This window comes from Caretta caretta, chromosome 6, assembly GCF_965140235.1.
Source record: "Caretta caretta isolate rCarCar2 chromosome 6, rCarCar1.hap1, whole genome shotgun sequence".
In the NCBI taxonomy this organism is placed as follows: domain Eukaryota; kingdom Metazoa; phylum Chordata; order Testudines; family Cheloniidae; genus Caretta; species Caretta caretta.
The window spans coordinates 47,291,712-47,310,076 of NC_134211.1; positions in this window are offsets into that span (position 1 = coordinate 47,291,712).

Here is an 18,365-nt window from a genome sequence, read left to right on the forward strand (position 1 = left end):
TATTCTTTTTTAATCCTAACTCTGCAGCTCCTGCTTCTGACTGAAAGACCAGAAGCAGAAATGGTGAACTATTGCAGTAAAGGTTCTCCTTACATTTCTCAAAATGAGGAGTACAGGAAACCTTATCGAGAAGCCTTTTCTTGCAGGATTTCTAGCCCAGTTTTGGACAAACATCAGAACATCTGGAACATTTTCCAGACCAAACCAAATGACTATTTGTCAATTTCAATGAAAAAGTACATATTACTATTTGAAATAAAATTTAATTTTGAAATATCTGGTAGAGATAGTGCCCTAGTTGTGAAGTTCTGACCTGGATCTAAATTTTCCCAAATATCTGAGGTGCCCAGATCTGGGATTTTGTTTGGCCCATTATAACAAAAGGGCTCAGCTGCACTTTCCCAGAGTGTTTAGTTCTGGAACTGGTGATATCTCCAATATCTTTTAAATGTTATGTATCCAGATTTCAAGCATTATTCTTTTAAAAGGCTTTGTGATGGCACATGCTTGCATTGTTTATACATATCATGGAATGTATATGGTATGAAGATAAAATGAACTATGTATCTTCTTACTCTTCGGAAATATCAGAATCCAGCACATTTAAAAGAACAAAAACAAACAAACAAAATCCTCATGAAAACTAGATGGCAGTAATAAACAACCATTCAACTCTGCCTGTGATCAATGGTATAATGACTCATACTTTTCTGAGTAAAATTAGTTAGCCATAGTAACCAGTCATTCAGCTCTGTATGGTGTGATCACTCATACTTTTCTGAGGAATTTTGAGTGTGCAGTACCCCATAGTGACTGATTTACACTATTACCAATCACTTAAAAAAAGTACAGGATCATAAGAGCATGTAGATTGGCAAATGGTACTTGACATGGTACTTGGCAAATGGAAAACATTATATTGTCCTCTCCTTCAGTAGATGAAGAAGAATGGCAAAGATCAGAAATGCAAGTCCCAGAAGAACTAACAGATGCAACTGGGCTAGATAAAGTATTTGTATACAGTAGAAGCACTGACATTTCTATTTTTCTTTGAGTGATAGATAGATATGGAGGAGCTGAAATTTTCGCTGAGGACCACAATACATTGTGGTTATGGCTGAGGTGAAGCAGGTATTTTACTATCCATAAACAACTTACCATCTACACCTGATGGTTCTATAGTTAGTCTATGGGACTGATATCCCACTGCTGCCACTGTAAACCAGAAGTAACATTACTAAAGTCAATGGAATTACATTGGTGTTAGACTGGTTTCAGTAGGGAGATATTAGCCCCTGAAGCTCTCAAGAGTTCATTATGAGCATTCTCATTATTCACAGGCTGAACTCAGAGTAGGTCATTATTATTGCTGGCAGTACTGTGATTAGAACGGGTTTGAATTTTTCAACATTCAACAAAAAATAGCAACAAAATTTTAACAGAAAATTAACATTTTTGATCAGAGCTAATTGGGATACAACAATAAGCCCAACATAGATAAAGATGCATCAAGAAATTTCTCCTGTTCTAATATCTCCACCTGTGATATACTTCTGATTATAAGTAGGGCTAGGTCAGTGTTCTGAACTGTCCCTTGAACCTCTGTTTAAGATTAATCCAGCATTAAATCATACTGAATTGATGCATTGGCTCTCTCTGTAATTGCTCAAAACAGGTGCCACTAAATCAGACAAATATTGGTGTTGTGATTCTAACTTAACCCAGATGTACTATGAATGCCCCTATATGGAGGCAGAACTTAATTGGAGAGTTAATTTTTTCCTGTCAAATAAAATTGTTACAAGCCAAATATGTAATTTCAAACCTAATTGATGTTTAAGCTGAATAAATCTGAAAACCTTTGGCTAAGCAGAATGTTAAATGTTGCTAAAAGACTCGTACTATTAATCCAAAAAGGAACCAATTACTGAAGACTGGAACATTCCTGTCGTAAGCTTGGCCACCATGGAAAGAATAGTATACAGTAACAGAAATACCCCTGAAAAATTTTCAGTGATGAAGTAGCTGAGCTGTAGGATGTGGGATGCTTTTCCTGGAAGTATCTGAATGAGCCTACTAAAGGCCTGAGCCTTCCCCCTCTTCTCTATTCACTTCCTTCCATTCCCATCTTCAGCCCCCTCCTCAGAACTTTGCTTCTATTCTTTATCTTAACTTAATAATTTTTCTTTAACTAGCTAGATTTTTATAAACAAATTTTTGTTTGTAAGTTGTGCAATACAGATAATTGATTTATAATGTATCCATTTATACATATATATAAATTGTTTCAAGTATAGCTAAGGTTAGGTAGCAAATGGTTAATATATTATGAGACATTTATGTATAGTTTGTTTTTTCTGTGTAAATATATATTTTTAAAAAATAACACAAAGTTAATAGAAAAAATAAGTAGGGCTAGGTAAAAACTTACCAAAAACTAATTTAAAATAAATTTCTCTTTTTCTGTTCAGGAGTTGCCCAGATTTTTTTATGTGATTTTCTTGAATTCTTTGTAATTCAAAATTATTTGTAGAATAATTTTTGTAATTTTTTTTAATCTCTAGATTGTTTGTTCAGCAGTTCATTGGGAATATTTGATATTCACAATTTGAGCTGTATTGGGTAATTCTGATTGCATATATAGATTTCACAATCTATTTCTGTTGCCTGATCAAATGAGAGAAACTCTTGGAATCATATTTCTAGAATGAATACTCATTGTTACATATTCATAATTTGCTTTCTCCAAGTCTTTAAAAATAAGCTGTTTCTGCGAATGTTCTTGCTAGCACATTGATTTGCTAGAATATGGATGGAAAACAAACACACAAGGACCGTGAAAATAGTCATAGTGAATTTGCCTAAATGTCCAAAGATATCTGCAGTAGTTGCTCAGTGGTGGTGGCAACTAAGGCTTTGTCTACATTGGCACTTTTGTCAGTCAGGGGTATGAAAAAAACACACCCTTGACCAACATAAGTTTCATTGACAAAAGTGCTGGTGTGGACAGCGCTATTTCAGTGGGAGAGCATCTCCCACCTACATAGCTACCACCACTCATTGAAGGTGGCTTAATTATGCCGGCAGGAGAGAGCTCTCCTGCTGGCATAGAGCAGCTACATAGGAGACCTTACAGCTCTGCCACTGTAAGGTCCGTACTATAGACATAGCCTAAGAGACAATTGTTTGTTACCCCAGAAATCCAGCTTTGTGCTTGGTAACTTCATACATCGTAACGGTTCGTGACGTTTTAATTTAAAAGTAATTGCTCATTTTATTTCAAGTTATCCTTGCTAGCCAGTGCTTCCATTTTCACTGATTAAGTATGCAAATTATACCTGCATTCTTTATTTGCATAGCAGTGATATTCATGAACATAATCTTTCTAGGGCTTGGAAAAAAGCAAGAGATAAGATGTATTATTTTTTCACATGCTTGGCTGTTCCCCTATTCCTTATATTATGCAAAAATTAAAATTCTTTTGCATTGGGCCAGATTCACTCTGGCCTCTTGTTGTAAATTATATCTCCCTGCCCCAGCATAGCCTGAGGAAGGGCTGAAGGTGGTATAGCTACTATCAGGGCCGGCTCTAGGTTTTTTGCTGCCCCAAGCTCCTGGAGCGCAACTGCCCAAACAACAACAAAAAAAAGGGGTGGCCGGAATGCCGCCCCTGGAATTTTGCTGCCCCAAGCACGTGCTTGCTTTGCTGATGCCTAGAGCTGGTCCTGACTACTGTTCTGGGAGGGGCAGCCTTTGAGCCCTGGCAGTGGTCATTGTTGAGGCTTAGCACTGATTCAGCATATTCACTGAACGTTTGGGGCATGGCCCCTCTGCAGACAACAATGCCCACATTTGGTGCTGTACCAGTACCCCATCAGATGGGAGGTTGCAGATGCATTTCTTAACGTCACCTAAAATCTGCATAGCCGCTGGCTCAAGCTTATGCATACATCAAGCTTTTATAGTTCAGTGATGTGGAACATAGACCAGATCCTGCTCCCACCGAAGTCTATAGTTAAACTCTCTACTGAGTTCAGTGGCACAAGATTTGTTTTCTTTTCATGAACAGAGCCTAAAACCCCTGGGAAGTGTTCCAGCTTTTCTATCTAACTTTGCATTTACTTTCACAGAGGTATCCTGTCATGAGTGTCAGTTGCTTTTAAGAATCTGATAAAATAAAATCCTGATAGGTATAGTATATCAGAAACCCAGAAATCTCAGCAATTACTTTTATGCCATCAGCAATCTGCTAAGTAATTAACATATATTACTCTAAAATTGTAGGCACTTTACATATATCCTACACTGTTTATGATGTGATTATAATCTCTTTCATGTCCTGCCATTCTGGTTTCGCTTTTACTTAAAGTGTTAATCAGATCACACTTGCTGTTTCTGAATTCCTTCTGCGGACCCTCCTGAGTGCCACACTTTCTGTTGATGGAAGCTTTGCCTGAGTGAGGAGTGAGTTTCAAAGGAAAAACTTGAGCAAATATGATCTCAAAGTGAAAGTACTGGACTGGGAGATAGAAGTTTTGGGCCTGGTTCCCATCTCTGTGTAATTATTCCTTATTGGATTCTATGTTAGCTTTGCTTGAACATGGGGATGGGAGGATCTGACTCACACTGAATAACAAAAGAGAAATCTTTATACTTTCTGGGAAAAGCAACTGCACCTTTCATATTTATGGGAAACCAAAAGTAAATATTTAACTTTAAAGACTTGAAAAGGAAAATACTATTTAGATCCATACATACAGAGGGACAAAAGTCAATAGAAATGTATAGGAAGAAAAATTATATTTCTTCTTTCTATTTTCTCAGCTACATGCATACATTCGCAAAGAACAAAAGGTCTCTGTTTCAGGTATTAATTTTTGTGTGGCTTTAAAAAGACTAATATTCTTCCATTAAAACAAAACAGAAATCTTTGTTTTATAAATCTTCTTGTGAGTTAAGGGATCTGATCTTGCACCACAGAAGTAAAAAAAAATGTGTCACCATCAACTTCAGTCAGAGCAAGATTAAGCCCAAGAGCTACATTTCCACACAAGCCACTTTTGCATTACACCAAAGAGAAAAAAGTTTAAGGAGTGCTCATTTATTAACTAGTTCTTTATGGCCCCAATCCTGCAGACTTCTACACATGCTTAACTTTCAAATACACGTGTAAGGCGCTTTAGGAGTGGGAGTCCTTAGACTAATTGCCATGATTTAATACACTATAATGCTTATACAAGGGAGATGGTCATACCAAAATGATTACGTTATTGGTCACGGAAGCATTGGACCTTCTGGCAAGGAGGGAGGTAACTCAGTTTTCTGTTCTATTTAACTGATACAGTAAGTTCAATCGCTTCAATTCTTCAAACATTTTTGCATGTGCTTAACTTTAGACATGTAAGTAATCTGGTTAACATAAATGGAACTACTGGGATGTTTAAAGTAAAGCTGTTTGTGCTTTCGGGATTGGGGCCTTAGTTGAAATATTTGCGAGTTCTTTCAGTATCTTTGGAGGAGTGTTTATTAACAAAACCTTCCTGGGAGTAATTCCTACGGTAGTTGTGGTATTGCTAATAATGGCTTACATCTATATGGGGCCTTTCATCCCAAAGTATCTCAAAGCCCTTGCATATCTTTGAATCACTATATGAAGTTTTCTGCTGAACAGATTATCTCTGGCCATGCACAATGGGAGCAGTCCCTTTATTCATACATTTCAGTTCATGGATTTCATGCAGAAAAAAACCTACGACCACAGTCTCCATTGCATATCTATAGCCATGCAATCCAGGTCCTGTGTAGTCGAGAGTTTGCCTGGACAGCACAGTGAGCGGCCCAGAACTCTTGTTCTATGGTGGGGTCTACAGCTACCCACCAGAGCCCAACAGCAGAGCAGGTTGTTTGGGAGATAAACTGACTCAATGGATCGACCACTCAGCTTCTGCCAGTGGGCCTTAAAGTGATTCTTCTCTGGTGGAATCTGGTATCCCACACTGTTACTCTTGGAGGTGCAGATGCAAGGGATAATTTTCACCTTATTCCACCAATGTGGATAAGTGTAACTCAATGAGCAAAGGTATAGTAGAGATCACTTTGTACAGACCATGTCACCTTAGAGCAGGGGTGGCCAACCTGAGCCTGAGAAGGAGCCAGAATTTACCAATATACATTGCCAAAGAGCCACAGTACTATGTCAGCAGCCCTCATCAGCTCCCCCACGCTGCTCCCAGTGCCTCCCGCCCATCGGCAGCCCCACCAATCAGCGCCTCCCCGCACTTCCCGATCAGCTGTTTTGTGGCAGAGAGGAGGCTCTGGGGGGCAGGGGGAGGAGTGAGGGCATAGCAGACTCAGGGGAGGGGGCGGGAAGGGATGGAGTGGGGGCAGGGCCTGTGGCAGAGACAGGGGTTGAGCAGTGAGCACCCCCCAGCACATTGGAAAGTTGGCACCTATAGCTCCAGCCCTGGAGTCGGTGCCTATAAAAGGAGCCACATACTAACTTCTGAAGAGCCGCATATGGCTCCGTAGCCACAGATTGGCCACCCCTGCCTTAGAGCATACTGCTTTGGCTAATTATCTCTAGAAAGTACTGTATGTGTCACCCACAGTAGAGATATCACAGCATTATGGAACTTTGCTCTTGAAATCTGTCATTAAATATATGCACAGTTATAAAAATGATTTTCTATAAACTGCCCTCATTTAACAAACATTCTACTTCCTGTAATTGTGTGCGCTCTTGTTTGAACTCACCACATATGTGATTGTTCTCCTCTATCATAGAGATAAGAAATCCACCCTAAGGAAATGCAGGATGGTATTGTTGTATAATGCTTCAAAGGGAGATCCACAATAAACAGTTTGTGTGAGCCTTTGCTTCAGATTTGTGAGGCAGCAGAACTCCAAGAGAAAGCTGGGAGCGGGGAAGAAGAGAAAGCTCTGTCTAAAACACAAAAGCAGCTAATTTTCCCTTTGTCAGGCCCATGAAAAACTGAATGTCATGTTTTTTTTACCAGAAAAAATGGATTTTACCTCAGGTCAGGTCACACTTAATAGTTTTGCTAGTATAGCGATAACATGAAAACCCTTCTAGTGTACATGCAGCTGTGTAAAAGTGTTTTTGCCAGTATAGTTTATACCAGTTCGGTGTGCGACGTAAGACATACCAGCAAAAGCATTGTTATGCTGGTAGAACTGCATCAACTCAGTGCTTTTACCAGCAAAGCTACAACAGCAAAAAATCACACCCCTAACTGCCATGCAGCTAGTAAAAGTTTTAAATGTAGAGCAGGTCTCAGAAACATTTTTCTCCCTTTTCCTATGAGTTTTACACTTCTGAAAAGGGCCAGCTTGACAGCCCTAAGGGAATAAAATCCTCTACCCACAGAACAAGTACAGCAAGGGCAAGGTGCGGCAAGCTTTCCCACACTGCCTAGCTACTGTGTCTTAACCTTGGCAGGGAGGGACCACCTCTCTGCATTAAAGAATAGTCCAGTCTCCATACCCTTTGTATCCTAAGCCCTGGTCTACACTAAGACTTTAGGTCGAATTTAGCAGCGTTAAATCGATGTAAACCTGCACCCGTCCACACAATGAAGCCCTTTATTTCGACTTAAAGGGCTCTTAAAATCGATTTCCTTACTCCACCCCTGACAAGTGGATTAGCGCTTAAATCAACATTGCCGGCTCGAATTTGGGGTACTGTGGACACAGTTCGATGGTATTGGCCTCCGGGAGCTATCCCAGAGTGCTCCATTATGACCGCTCTGGACAGCACTCTCAACTCAGATGCACTGGCCAGGTAGACAGGAAAAGAACCGCGAACTTTTGAATCTCATTTCCTGTTTGGCCAGCGTGGCAAGCTGCAGGTGACCATGCAGAGCTCATCAGCACAGGTGACCATGATGGAGTCCCAGAATCGCAAAAGAGCTCCAGCATGGACCGAACGGGAGGTACGGGATCTGATCGCTGTTTGGGGAGAGGAATCCGTGCTATCAGAACTCCGTTCCAGTTTTCGAAATGCCAAAACCTTTGTGAAAATCTCCCAGGGCATGAAGGACAGAGGCCATAACAGGGACCCGAAGCAGTGCCGCGTGAAACTGAAGGAGCTGAGGCAAGCCTACCAGAAAACCAGAGAGGCGAACAGCCGCTCTGGGTCAGAGCCCCAAACATGCTGCTTCTATGATGAGCTGCATGCCATTTTAGGGGGGTTCAGCCACCACTACCCCAGCCGTGTTGTTTGACTCCTTCAATGGAGATGGAGGCAATACGGAAGCAGGTTTTGGGGACGAAGAAGATGATGATGATGAGGAGGTTGTAGATAGCTCACAGCAAGCAAGCGGAGAAACCGGTTTTCCCGACAGCCAGGAACTGTTTCTCACCCTAGACCTGGAGCCAGTACCCCCCGAACCCACCCAAGGCTGCCTCCTGGACCCAGCAGGCGGAGAAGGGACCTCTGGTGAGTGTACCTTTTAAAATACTATACATGGTTTAAAAGCAAGCATGTGAAAGGATTACTTTGCCCTGGCATTTGCGGTTCTCCTAGATGTAGTCCTAAAGCCTTTGCAAAAGGTTTCTGGGGAGGGCAGCCTTATTGCGTCCTTCATGGTAGGACACTTTACCACTCCAGGCCAGTAACACGTACTCGGGAATCATTGTAGAACAAAGCATTGCAGTGTATATTTGCTGGCATTCAAACAACATCCGTTCTTTATCTCTCTGTGTTATCCTCAGGAGAGTGAGATCTAATTCATGGTCACCTGGTTGAAATAGAGTGCTTTTCTTCAGGGGACACTCAGAGGAGCCCATTCCTGCTGGGCTGTTTGCCTGTGGCTAAACAGAAATGTTCCCCGCTGTTAGCCACAGGGAGGGGGGAAGGTTGAGGGGGTAGTCACGCGGTGGGAGGAGGCAAAATGCGACCTTGTAACGAAAGCACATGTGCTATGTATGTGATGTTAACAGCAAGGTTTACCCTGAAAGAGTGTAGCCACTGTTTTATAAAATGTGTCTTTTAAAATACCGCTGTCCCTTTTTTTTTCTCCACCAGCTGCATGTGTTTCAATGATCTTCTCCTTCCCAGAGGCTAGTGAAGCTTAGAAAGAAAAAAAAACGCACTCGCGATGAAATGTTCTCCGAGCTCATGCTGTCCTCCCACACTGACAGAGCACAGACGAATGCGTGGAGGCAAATAATGTCAGAGTGCAGGAAAGCACAAAATGACCGGGAGGAGAGGTGGCGGGCTGAAGCTCAAATGTGGCGGCAGCGTGATGAGAGGAGGCAGGATTCAATGCTGAGGCTGCTGCAGGACCAAACCAGTATGCTCCAGTGTATGGTTGAGCTGCAGCAAAGGCAGCTGGAGCACAGACTGCCACTGCAGCCCCTCTGTAACCAACCACCCTCCTCCCCAAGTTCCATAGCCTCCACACCCAGACGCCCAAGAACGCGGTGGGGGGGCCTCCGGCCAACCAGCCACTCCACCACAGAGGATTGCCCAAAAAAAAGAAGGCTGTCATTCAATAAATTTTAAAGTTGTAAACTTTTAAAGTGCTGTGCTTAAAGTGCTGTGTGGCATTTTCCTTCCCTCCTCCACCACCCCTCCTGGGCTACCTTGGTAGTCATCCCCCTATTTGTGTGATGAATGAATAAAAAATGCATGAATGTGAAGCAACAATGACTTTATTGCCTCTGCAAGTGGTGATTGAAGGGAGGAGGGGCGGGTGGTTAGCTTACAGGGAAGTAGAGTGAACCAAGGGGCGGGGGGTTTCATCAAGGAGAAACAAACAGAACTTTCACACCGTAGCCTGGCCAGTCATGAAACTGATTTTCAAAGCTTCTCTGATGCGTACCGCGCCCTCCTGTGCTCTTCTAACAGCCCTGGTGTCTGGCTGCGCGTAACCAGCAGCCAGGCGATTTGCCTCAACCTCCCACCCCGCCATAAACGTCTCCCCCTTACTCTCACAGATATTGTGGAGCACACAGCAAGCAGTAATAACAGTGGGAATATTGGTTTTGCTGAGGTCTAAGCGAGTCAGTAAACTGCGCCAGCGCGCCTTTAAACGTCCAAATGCACATTCTACCACCATTCTGCACTTGCTCAGCCTGTAGTTGAACAGCTCCTGACTACTGTCCAGGCTGCCTGTGTACGGCTTCATGAGCCATGGCATTAAGGGGTAGGCTGGGTCCCCAAGGATACATATAGGCATTTCAACATCCCCAACAGTTATTTTCTGGTCTGGGAATAAAGTCCCTTCCTGCAGCTTTTGAAACAGACCAGAGTTCCTGAAGATGCGAGCATCATGCACCTTTCCCGGCCATCCCACGTTGATGTTGGTGAAACGTCCCTTGTGATCCACCAGAGCTTGCAGCACTATCGAAAAGTACCCCTTGCGGTTTATGTACTCGGCGGCTTGGTGCTCCGGTGCCAAGATAGGGATATGGGTTCCGTCTATAGCCCCACCACAGTTAGGGAATCCCATTGCAGCAAAGCCATCCACTATGACCTGCACATTTCCCAGGGTCACTACCCTTGATATCAGCAGATCTCTGATTGCGTGGGCTACTTGCATCACAGCAGCCCCCACAGTAGATTTGCCCACTCCAAATTGATTCCCAACTGACCGGTAGCTGTCTGGCGTTGCAAGCTTCCACTGGGCTATCGCCACTCGCTTCTCAACTGTGAGGGCTGCTCTCATCTTGGTATTCATGCGCCTCAGGGCAGGGGAAAGCAAGTCACAAAGTTCCATGAAAGTCCCCTTACGCATGCGAAAGTTTCGCAGCCACTGGGAATCATCCCAGACCTGCAACACTATGCGGTCCCACCAGTCTGTGCTTGTTTCCCGAGCCCAGAATCGGCGTTCCACAGCATGAACCTGCCCCATTAGCACCATGATGCATGCATTGGCAGGGCCCATGCTTTCAGAGAAATCTGTGTCCATGTCCTGATCACTCACGTGACCTTGCTGACGTCGCCTCCTCGCCCGGTATCGCTTTGCCAGGTTCTGGTGCTGCATATACTGCTGGATAATGCGTGTGGTGTTTAATGTGCTCCTAATTGCCAAAGTGAGCTGAGCGGCCTCCATGCTTGCCTTGGTATGGCGTCCGCACAGAAAAAAGGCACGGAATGATTGTCTGCCGTTGCTCTGACGGAGGGAGGGGTGACTGACGACACGGCTTACAGGGTTGGCTTCAGGGAGCTAAAATCAACAAAGGGGGTGCCTGTACATCAAGGAGTATTTCAGGCAGGACTTCACGGAGGGTTCCAATAAGAAATGGTGCACCTAAGTTATCGTTCTTATTGGAACAAGGAGGTTAGCCTGGCCTCTGATTGATACATGGCTAGATTTACCTCGCTGCACCTTCTCTGTGAGTGACTGCAGTGTGACCTAGAGGAATGAGTCCCCTAGACAGGGGAGGAGGCAAATGAGTACAAAACAAATCTGGTCTATTTCTTGTTTTGACCCACTCCATCTATCTTTTACATCTTTGGCTGGCAGCAGACGGTGCAGAAGAACTGCATGCCATCCACATCTCATGGCTGCTCGGCAGAAGATGGTACAGTACGACTGCTAGCCATCCTCATCTCTTGCCTGCCCGGCAGAAGATGGTACAATACGACTGCTAGCAATCCTCATCTCTTGCCTGCCTGGCAGAAGATGGTACAGTACATAAGATGGTTCAATAGGACTGACTGCAGGACTAAAGAGAATGACCTGGTCAAGTCACTCCAAATTTAGTCCCTGCGCCCATGTCTGCACAGGCGCTCCCAGCCGACGTGGCCAGGAGCACCTCGGACATGACGATGACGGCTACCAGTCGTACTGTACCGTCTGCTGCCACAAGGCAAGGGGTTGCTGCTACTGTGTAGCAATGCCGTACTGCGTCTGCCAGCACCCAGGAGACATACGGTGACGGTTACCTGAGCGGGCTCCATGCTTGCCGTGGTATGGCGTCTGCACAGGTAACTCAGGAAAAAAGGCGCGAAATGATTGTCTGCCCTTGCTTTCACGGAGGGAGGGAGGGAACGGGGGCCTGACGATATGTACTCAGAACCACCCGCGACAATGTTTTAGCCCCATCAGGCATTGGGATCTCAACCCAGAATTCCAATGGGCAGCGGAGACTGCGGGAACTGTGGGATAGCTACCCACAGTGCAACGCTCCGGAAGTCGACTCTAGCCTCGGTACTGTGGAAGCGCTCCGCTGAGTTAATGCACTTAATGCACTTAGAGCATTTTCTGTGGGGACACACACACTCGAATATATAAAACCGATTTCTAAAAAAACGACTTCTATAAATTCGACCTTATTCCGTAGTGTAGACATACCCTAAGTCTCTTATTTGAAACTGCCCACAAGGTTGCATGGCATTATTGCCAATTCTGGCAACGTTTTTGTGCTATAGACACTGTCAACTTGTCTGGGAACACCAAACTCATTCCACTGACGGCACGAATTCACTAGAGGACACATGCAGAGTGTTAGGTGTATAAGCACAAGGACAAATGTGATAAGTAGGACAGGAAATGCATGTCAACCCAATTTTGACTTACTGAGAGAGCTGCTGCCCAGCTGCCAATAGGTAGTAGCAGGAATAAGGTATAAGAGGAAAATGCACCGTTAAGCATCTCATGAGCACAATAAAAATCACACTTAAGCTCAATGTCTCTTCAGGCATTCCCATTCTCCCTCCATGACTTGTTCCTTCTCACCTTGCTCCATTGAGGATATGGGCGAAGATGTGCAATGGGCTTGAGCTTTCTTACCACTCAATGTGGAGTGCCAAGTGTTAAATCTTGTTCCTTCATTTTACCTCCACTCGTACCTGAGCTGTAATGCAACGGACTTTGGCTCACTGCTGCATGTCACTCAAGGTCTTGAGGGACCAAGGCCCAGGCAAGTATTGTATGATAGAGACATACAGCTACTCATAATATTGTCTCATGCTAGAATAGATCAAAAGGTGATGTTTTTTTCCTTTTTCACCTGCCACTTCACCACTATCACCTGAGTCATCTTTTTAGACCTTATGAAGTGGGGTAAAAAAAATTAATGAGATATTTGGCATTATTTGTTATGAAGAAGTTTGGGTCAGCATCCAAATTTTGAGTGCTTAGCCAAGCCAGCCCCTGAATTCTGAATGTTTGAGATTTGCTTATCACTAATATAGTGTTATGAGCTGGGTGAAAGCTTGTTCAAACTGATGCTTGAAAATGCCATTCATTCAAGAAAGCTCTAAGAGACGGTTAAGGGGCCACACCTAAAACAAGGCCTAATAAAGTCTGCCCCGAAACTAGCATCATGGTAGGGTGGTTCCACTGGGTATGTGGTGACCAGGGTATGTACGTTTATGTGTAACAACACACACAAACTGCGACCAGAACTGCGTTGCAGCAGAGGCAAAATGCAAGAAAGCCAAGCAGTATATAAGCACAGAGCGACCCTGGAAAAATCAAGAGAGAGCTTTTGGGAGTAGTATTGGCAAAAGAGACATGAGGCTGTAAACTAAGATACCACTTCTTTTGTTCTTTTTTGGAGAAGCAGGACTTTGTACATTCCTTGTAAATAAACAAGACTGCATCAAAGAAAATACCAGATTCCATCCATTTTTACTTCCAGCTGGAACATCCCCAGGGCTCCAAAATTTGACTAGCCACTAGACTTGAAAAGGGGCAACAATAGAATTTACATTCCTGTTGAAATCATAAAGTCAAACACCTATCACTTTACTATTAACAACAATCCTGGGGAACGCCTATATGAGTCATGCCTAGCAGTGATTAGAAACCATTTTCTACAAGCATGTGTGAAAAAGTAATCTTGTTTTTTCTAATCTTTCCTCAAAGTAAAAATAACAAAAAGAAAAGATGGTACAATAAACCCAGAGATCTGAGAACATTTAAGTCAGTTGTACCCACTTACCAGATATAGGCCTCTACTCAGGAAAGAACTTAAACACGTGCTTGAATCCATTTCTGTTTAAGAAAGCACTTAAGGATGTGCTTGACATGCTTAAAGTTAAGCACATGCTTAAATGCTTTCCTGAATCTGCGTCTGGGACCTCAACTGTATTACCCGTGCAGGCTGCCTTCCGTTCAGCTGTATGCCCTGTAGCATGCACTGGAGTTACAGAACTGAACTAGACCAATCCTTTTTTGAGGGCTATTGTGCTGTAGTGAGTGGCAGACAGGCAGGAGTGGTGCATGAGGACACCCATCTTTACAACAGGAAGGACAGCTTAGAGCAGCAATCACAAACATTCGAATGACTAGTGCTGGTTCATGTACCAGTGGCCAAGAACTACTGTGGTAGAATAAAAGCCTCATGCAGATTCTTGAATGCTCTATTGTAAAGGATTGACTGTAAAATTATATTGTCTTTGAGAAATCTTTTGTATCTCCTCTTTTTCAAAGCCTGAGGCCAGAAGAAGTTACAGACATTAAAGGCCCATACTGTGTACACTAGGCCCTAATCTATGAAAACATTGAAGAACAATCTTTACTTTGGGAATATGAGTAGTCTCCGTGATTTCTTGTCTGTGCTAAGCAAGGTAGTTTAATTTCTCATCACTCTTTTTCTAAAGAATAAAATGCCGATCTTTCATAAAGCTTTCACCAAATGATTATCTTTAACATGTTAACTATAAATTCAATGGGAGTCAGGGCCGGCTCTAGGGTTTTTGCCGCCCCAAGCAAAAAATTTGCTGCCCCATGCTCAGGTGGGGCTGGGGCTCGCAGGCGGTGCTGGAAGCCAAGGGAGTGATGTCACCTTCTCCCAGCACCTGCAGGGGCTTTACTCCCTCCCCCGCCTGGCTGCGCAGAGACGCCCTGAGATAAGGGGTGGCACAAGGCAGTGCAGCAGCCAATGCGCAGATGAGGCGGTGCAATCCTGGCGCCCCGGCAGGATTCGCCCTCTCCTCCCCAGGTAGCGGCTGGGCCCTGGCAGCTCAGCATCCCGGGGCTGGGGCTTCCCCTTCCCACTGAGGCCGGGGATGTGGCACCCTTGCCCTGTCTAAGTGGCGCAGCTCCGAGAGCCCAACTGCCCCCGCCAAAAAGGGTTGGCTGGAACCCTGCCCCTGGAAATGTGCCGCCCCAAGCACGTGCTTGCGTTGCTGGTGCCTAGAGCCAGCCCTGAGGGGAGTGATGCACTTGATGACTGGGATAGTGAAATATGAGCCTTACCTCTATGGAATCTTGACTTTATATGTTTGTACGTTGGGGCTAATAACACAAATTCAACGGAAAAATAATTTTGTCAACATTTTCAAACCTGTCTGCTTGAAGTTGGGCTCCTAAATCCATATGTGAGTACCTAAATATAATCGATTTTAAGACGTGCACTGCTGAGCACGCACAAATCAATAGTAGCTGCAGTCAATGGGAACTGTGCATGCTCAGCACCTTTGGAGATTAAGCTACTGTTATTTAGGATCTTAAAGATGGAGTTAGGAGACTAATGGTTTGTCCACACTTGCTAGTTGTTTCTGATTAAGGAGAGAGTGAATTTAAAGTGCAATAGCTATTTCTGATTTATTTCAGAATAAGAATGTCTTCACATGCAGTTGATTAGGAACAACTGCATATGTAGCCAAGCCCTGAGTTTAGACACCAAGGATTGAAAATGTTCTTTATTTCTTTGAGCAAATTCTGATTGTATTGGTTCTGATAAAATAAAGTCAGTGGGACTACTCATGGAGTAAGGTATTATTCCTCATGAGTAAGGATATCAAAGTCTGGCCCTTTATGTACATTAAAGCTCTGGAAGCTTTGAAAGCCTGTAACCCCTTGTGTGGCAGATAGTTGGATATGCTGCCACTGATTATCACTGCATTGCATTCTAGAATACTGCTCCATCACCTCCTCACAATGCTGATTTCATCTATCTTCCAGTGATCATAATATATGATGTTTCTCCTCTACTTCCAAAAAGTCCTTCTTGCTCTTTATTTCCAGACTCTTTTCCACTGAACCTCCCACTTACCCTTTGATGATCTTTCATTAAGGCCCACTAACTAGTGGTTTCTGTTCTCTAACCTTTTTGTGTCCTCCTCATGTCTGATACTTTCATCCTTTACTCTGTATGTTCACTTGACCTTTATGATCCTCCTTAAGCATTTGTACCAAAACCTATCCCTAATCTCTTTGGGTTTAAACATGAAAAATTTATGACAACTCTTCATTCCTGGCAAGTCTGCTGAAATCAGTCACTCCCAGAAGAATATGATGGTGCTTCCTCAGTGGTAAGAGGAGGGCAGAACTCCAACAAAAACGATGTTAGTGCTAAATTTCTTCTTGATCCCATATGTGATGATTAGTTTATATTTGCATATGTGCAAGAAACTGCATAATAAATTGCCTAAATCCCATTTGTACCTGTAGATACATTATAGGGTTTAAGTAATTGTCTGTTTTCTTCTTGAGTCCAAGTGGATTTGCTAGTGTTCCTAAAGGCAGAGACATATATTACACCAGAAACCCCATTGCATGTATTTTTCCTTTACTGGTATATTTAAAATTTTCCTAGTGTCACTTAGTTCTAATAGATACTTACATATGCCTTTGCAAATTTATCTTCTGTATTGATTTAATTCAATACAGTGGTCCTACATGCCCAAGCTTTATCTGAGACCAGATGGGTAGAATATTTTAACACTAGGCCTCTGAGAGCTGACAAGACCAGACAAGAGCATTTACTCCATTGTGACAAGATGTGAATTTGTTTAAAACTCTTTTGTTTCACATGTTTATAGCTTTGTGGTCTCATTTTTGTCTGATCATTGGCTGACATTGCTAGATATGAAGCAGCAAACAAGTGTTCAGCTATCATTTTGAGTAAAACTCAAAAGAACCAGGAATAAATAACGACAGAAAAAATGAATTGGACAATCATTCTTCTGAAACAATCAGTGAAAGGGACACAAGAAAACCACGGAATGTTTGAATAAGAACTCAGCTGTATTATGCAAATACAGTTGTTTCTGGTATGTGAAATGCAAATATGTATAACTCTCTTTTCTGGGTATTTCCATATCCATGTTTAGTTTTCTGAGATTACTGAGCCCTAAACAACATTACCTGATCAGAGGAGTTTCTGGAAGTTTCATTACAGAAGAACTGAAGAAAGTTGCAGATGTGGGTATTGTGCACAAGCATTTCCAGAAATAATTGTGCCTGACAACTCCAAAATTATGGTCCATTTATAACATTGAGGCTAAATATTCTGGACACAGTACACCATGTTTTGGTTAAATGAAATGGTCTATGAATCCCACCTTCTTGATAGCCTTCCAAATTAACTACCGTATTTATATACACCTTTGAGAAATAGAACTGAGTACATGTAAGACTCAGCTAACATAAAGTAAATACTAGTGAGGGACAGACTGCATATTGTTAAGTGTGTAAACCACAGTCACCAGAAGGACTTACTGTTTTATTGACTGATCCGGACCACAGAAATTAATTCATTACTTTCTTTCTGTTCATGCAGGTACCACATCAGGGTGGAAGCGGTGTCTCCAGCTAAGCAAATTAGTGTGTGAAGAAACAAAGCAAAATGCAAGTGAACAGGTTTCTTATTTTGCCTATGAAAATGAGCTTGTAAGCCTAAGGCTGTGACCTATGTAAAATACGCGTAACCCATTATTATCAAAAGATAACTGCATCTGGCCTATTTAATGGGACAAAAACCTAGATAAAATTGTGCTACACTATGAACACCAGAATAAGGTACCCATTGTGCAGTAAAGAAATAATAAAAAGGAAAGGGTATGTGATCTTGAAATCAAAGGTGTGTTGCAATCATTTTTCTCATCACTTTCACAATGTTAGCTTAAAGTTATTTGCCACTCAAGTTTTTTGCCTACTTGGCCATTAAATTAGATTCTTCTGTTGATACTGATTGTACTGGTCTGGATGTCACTTAAAGGATATATTTCTGTATCAGCCTTCCCGCCCCAGGTCTTTCAGGCTTTTGCGACAAGATCATGCCTATGCAAAGAATTAGGAGTGTGGGCTATTCCAACGTTTTAACAGAAACAAGTTTTAATCTGCTTGTTCCTAAGCTTAAAAGACATAATAATAATACTTAATACAGTAATAATTAATAAAGTAGAGGCACTCAGTCAATGAAATATTCTTTCATGTGATTGGAAGTGTAACTAACTAGGTAACTAAAACAACTGGTGAATCATAACTAGAGATGGATGAATCATTTGTAATGAATTCATTCCATTAATGATTGCCATCTAATTTTTCTGTTAGGGTATTGCTTTTGAACAGCTCACAGTTTTCTTGGTTTATCTATTTTATAGATCTTGGTCTGGCTAAAATAACCTCAATAGATCATTCTTGGCATGTAAATTGTTCAGG